The following is a 5783-nucleotide window of genomic DNA, read 5'->3' on the forward strand; positions in this document are numbered from 1 at the left end:
GTCTAGGCTGAGGTCAATGGTGGGATGGAAATTGTTGAAATCATGGTGGAATTCCTCAAGAGCTTCTTTTCCATGGGTCCAGATGATGAAGATGTCATCAGTGTAGAGTAGGGGCATTAGGGGAATGAGAGCTAAGGAAGCGTTGTTCTAAGTCAGCCATAAAAATGTTGGCATACTGTGGGGCCATGCAGGTACCCAGAGCAGTGCCACTGACTTGAAGGTATATATTGTCCCCAAATGTGAAATAGTTGTGGGTGAGGACAAAGTCGCAAAGTTCAGACTCCAGGTTTGGCATGTAACTAGTTCACAAAACTGGGGGAGGTGTTGGGAAAATTCAAGGACGGCGCAGGGAAATCACTAGTTATCAGAGATGCACTCAAGGATGCTATACGATTATGGTTAGATGCCAACCAACCATTGCAGATTCTGTTGGAAAAGGTCCTTGTCTTTCTTTCTAGGACCCGGGATTTCCCAAGGAATAGGGCTGAAGGTGACAGAAATGCTGGGAGGGATAGAGAGGTCCTTCTGTGTGTTAGAGAGAGAGAGAGAGAGAGATTCATTGAGGGGTGTTTCTAGTGGGGTTCTGCAAGGATTGGCACTAGGCTTGTGACTGTTCATCGATGATCTGGGCTGGAGATAAATGTGCAATCACTGCTGACAATATTTGTGGATAATACAAAGATTGTAAATAATGATAACGTCGGGATAGGCATCAGAGCGATCTGGATCACTTGGTGGGCTGGGTGCATTTGAATGCAGCCAAATGCAAGAGCAATGCCTAGGAAGACAGAAGGCAGGGCCATGCTATGGAATGGGGGAGCTGTACCCTGGAAAGCAGGGACTTGGGAAATGAGCTGGGGTCATAAGCAACTGAACAAGAACTGCCAGAGCAATGATGCAGCAAAAGGGCCATTCTTGGATATATAACTGGGGGAGTAGTGAGAAGGGAGGGGATTTTACCTCTGTACATGTCTTTGGGGAGGCCAATACTGGAATCCTGTGTCCAGTTCTGAGGTCCACGTTTTAGAAAGGGTGTTGAAAAATTGGAACAGGTGCAGAAAAGAGCCACAAAAATGATTTAAGGGCTGGAAGAAAATGTGTAACAGTCAGACTTAATGAGCTCAATCTGTCTATGTAACAGTCTTCATGGGGAAAAACACTACAGGTGCCTCTAATCCGATGGAGAAAGGCAGAACAAGAAACAATGGCTGGACGTTAAAGCCAGACAAGTTCAAATTACAAATAAGGCACACATTTTTAATAGTGGGTATAATATGACTTGAACAAACTACTATGCGTTTCTAGAAGGTGCTTTAGTCAAAAGCAAGTTATGGAGCTCAATGCAGTGGGTGAAATTCTTTGTCCTCTTTTATACAGGGACTCAGACTAAATTATTTTAAAATCTGGTTTAAAATCTAAGAGATAGATAGATAGATCCCCTATTAATTATAGGTGAAGTTGGTAGTGTTGCCATTGCCTGCCAGTTTCCATTAGAAGATCCTATTGTCATTTGCTTATAACCTTGCCATACTTTAACTGTTTGGATTGTAATTCCCCACCTTGAGTGTCTGCCTCAGACAATGTTTTTTAAAATCAGATATGATCCAACTACTTCTGAGAACAAGGTTAGGGGAAAATTCATTTTTTGCACATATTAACAATTTGTTAGACATTTTGGCTGTAGCTCCTCTGTGTTTTGGAGCAGGGACTTTGGCAGGGGGATCACCAGGCATATGCCTTTTGCCATCCCTGTGAAATTACACTGACATTTGGCCAAGCTACAGACCTCTGAAAAACTCTCCACTTGTACATATTCAGTAAAGTCTTGTTAGAATTTGGCAGCTAAATTCTCCAAAGAGTCTGTTTTCACTGAGCATGCTCCATCCCCTCACAGCTCCGACATGTAACCAGACAGCACACACATGATGCCCACATGGTGAGTGAGCATGTTCCATCTTGAGACTGCAAGGGCTGAGCAGGACTTTTCCTGACATTTCTATTGTGGCAGGTCCACATAAGGAACTACTGCTACCAGTTATTCTCATGGCTCAAGTGGTACTCCTGGGAGAATGCTGAGCCAAAAGATTAAAAATTCCACAATATTTTAAAATTCTGCAAAATTCTGCCAATTTTATTTGTCAAAATAACACAATAATGCAATTACAGGCCAGTAAGCCTGACTTCCGTACTGAGTAAACTGGTTGAAACTATAGAAAAGAACAGAATTGTCAGACACACAGATGAACAAGATTTGTTGGGGAAGAATCATATCATGTATGAACGACACAGAACCAGTGGTAAAGGATTCCTGATAAAAAGGCAAATATACGGCCACGATGAGTATTTGTTCCCTGAGTGACTAGATCAGGCGCCAACTAGAGTAATCAGACGAACTGCTGGAACCAAATATATTGCAAGATTCAGGCTGATATAGATTACCTACAGCCAAAGTGAAAAGCAGGCTATCAGTGGCACTGGCTTTAAAAAAGAGCTCACTACCATCAGGCAAGGGACAGAGCCATGAGGAGCGGAAGTGCCATGTGAGCGAGCTGAGTAAGCAAGAGAGCACAAAAGCGAGATAGAGGCTGTGCTGCAGAAGGACTATATTGACTAGAAACAGGAGTGTATCAACATTCGCAAAGAGAGAAGGTCGTCACGGGCAGCGAAAAAGAATAAATAAGAAGGGTTGGTGAGGAGTGCCATCGGGCGAAGTCATCTAGGAATTGTAGCTGTCTATACCTGAGCAGGTTACAAGGAGGCACTATAGGACAGCTACAATCCACAGGCCCACATGGACGGAACCACCGGGAGTAAGAGGCGAGGAACCAGGGTGTCTCCCAAGAACACTCGAAGTACGCCAACCCTGGGATTTATAGAAACACATGGAAGAGCTGAATCCCAGACCGTGGGGAAGATCACTGAGGTGAGCAAATCTGCCAATAAGCACAGGACCCATCAAGGTAGAAGAGGAACTTTGTCACAATGGTTTATTAAAGGGAAATCATGCCTCACCAATCTACTCAAATTCTTTGAGGGGGTCAACAAGCATGTGGACAAGGGGAGATTTTCAGAAAACTTTTGACAAGATCCCTTACCAAAGCTCTTAAGAAAAGTAAGCTGTCATGGGATAAGAGGGAAGATCCTTTCACAGATCAGTAACTGGTTAAAAGATAGGAAACAAAGGGTAGGAATAAATGGCCAGTTTTCAGAATGGAGAGAGGTAAATAGTGGTGTTTCCCAGTGATCTGTACAGGGACCAGTCCTATTTAACATATTCATAAATGATCTGGAAAAAGGGGTAAACAGTGAGGTGGCAAAATTTGCAGATGTTACAAAACTACTCAAGTTAGTTAAGTCCAAAGCAGATTGCGAAGAGCTACAAAGGGATCTCACAAAACTTAGTGATTGGGCAACAAAACAGCAGATGAAATTCAATGTTGATAAATGCAAAGTAATGCACATTGGAAAACATAATCCCGACTGTATATATCAAATGATGGGATCTAAATTAGCTGTTAGGACTCAAAAAAAGAGATCTTGGAGTCACTATGGATAGTTCTCTGAAAACATCCACTCAATGTGCAGCTGCAGTCAAAAAAGCGAACAGAATGCTAGGAATAATTAAGAAAGGGATGGATAATAGGACAGAAAATATCATGTTGTCTCTATATAAATCCATGGTACGCCCACATCTTGAATACTGCGTGCAGATGTGGGTGCCCAATCTCAAAAAAGATATATTGGAATTGGAAAAGGTTCAGAAAAGGGCAACAAAAATGATTAGGGGTATGGAACGGCTTCTGTATGAGGAGAGATTAATAAGACTGGGACTTTTCAGCTTGAAAAAGAGAGGACTATGATATTATCTTATTAAAATATGACCACATAGATCATTGTTGCAACCACTTTTATATATTTGCAGCAAATCTTGTACAAAGGTTGTCAAGTGAGGTGTCTAGGAAAAGGTTATGATTTGCTGGTTATGATTATGCTATCTGTATGCATGTATCATCTTTGTATTTGAAGTTATAAGTATTGGTTCTATATCTGGATTTCAAATGTTGGACCCTGGAGTAACGCCCACAATGTAGCTAGCCAGCACATCTTGGAGGGAGTATTCAAATTGAGTGACCCATCAAAAGGACACTTAACTGACAATGGACCATGGGAGAAGCCCATCTACACTAGAGGACTATCCTGTAAACGTGCTGTCTGGAGTGTAGGTGGTGGCTTCCTGCAATGACTGAGGGGAATTAGGCATGAACATGTGACCTGCCCACCTGACTCCAGACACCATCTTGTTGCTGTAATTTTCTACAGTAAGAACAATGGGATGCCCTCCACATGGCAAAAGCTATAAAAGGCCCTGGAAACACCTCAGTTTGGTCTTCAATCCTGCTTCTTACCTCTGAAGGAACTTTGCTACAAACTGAAGCACTGAAGAAAGGACTGAATGACTCATCCAAGCTGTGGATGTGCTCCAGAGACTTGACTTAAACCAGCAGTTTATTCCATCACTGCTACAAGCCTGAACCAAGAACTTTGTCATTACACTAGGTAATTTATTCCTTTAACTTATTTTAGCTCTCACCTTTCTTTCTTTCTTTCTTTCTTTCTTTCTTTCTTTCTTTCTTTCTACAAACCTCTAGATTTTAGATACTAAAAGATTGGCATCAACGTGATTTTGGGGTAAGATCTAAGTTATATGTTGACCTGGGTGTGTGGTTGGTCCTTTGGGATTGGAAGAACTTATTATCTGATGAGGCTGGTTGTAAAGAACCACTCACCTCTGAACCCAGTGTTTTTGGTGGTGATATAAGAACTGGAATGCCTGAGGAAAGTGCCTTTATGTTTTCCTGTTAGCCAGTGTGGTGAAACAGAAGTTTACTTTTGTGGCTCATTGGTATACCAATTGGAGATTAGCCACCAGTCTTGGGGTGTATCTGCCCTATTTCTCAGCAGTTCGTCCTGAATTTGGCATCCTCAGTTGTGACCCACTGAGGCACAGTTACAAGGACTGAGAGAGTGTCTATAAAATCATGACTGATGTGGAGAAAATGAATCAGGAAGTGTTATTTACTCCTTCGCATAACACAAGAACCAGGGGTCACCAAATGAAATTAATAGGCAGCAGGTTTAAAACAAATAAAAGGAAGTATTTCTTCACACAACACACAGTCAACCTGTGGAACTCCCTGCCAGAGGATGTGGTGAAGACCAAGTCTATAACAGGGTTGAAAAAAGAGCTAGATAAGTTCATGGAGGATAGGTCCATCAATGGCTATTAGCCAGGATGGGCAGGGATGGTGTCCCTAGCCATTTTGCTGCCCTACGTGGGGGGGAGACCTGTCCCCAGGCATCCACGGGAGAGGGAAGGACCAGGCTTGGGGGGGCAGGGGGTAAACCACCCACCAGCATGAGGCAGCGGAGTGGAGGGGGTTGGGGCTGGGTCACTCCACTTCCTACCACCTGGTGAGTGCAGGGCAGGCCCAAACCCTGCTCTGTCCTCAGGGGATGGGGTGGAGTGGGGGCAGGGCTGGGGCACAGCAGGGGCGGGACCATGGGTGAGAGGCGGAGCAAGGGTTGGAGCAGCATGCAGATGCATAGGGCACCAGGAAATGTGGTGCCCCAAATTTCCTGGTGCCCTACGCAGCTGTGTACTTTGCATATGGGTAGGGACATCCCTGGGGATGGTGTCACTAGCCTCTGTCTGCCAGAAGCTGGGAATGAGCGACAGGGGATGGATCATTTGATGATTCCCTGTTCTGTTCATTCCCTCTGGG

The sequence above is a fragment of the Chelonoidis abingdonii genome, chromosome 2, assembly GCF_003597395.2.
Source record: "Chelonoidis abingdonii isolate Lonesome George chromosome 2, CheloAbing_2.0, whole genome shotgun sequence".
NCBI classification, from domain to species: Eukaryota; Metazoa; Chordata; order Testudines; family Testudinidae; genus Chelonoidis; species Chelonoidis abingdonii.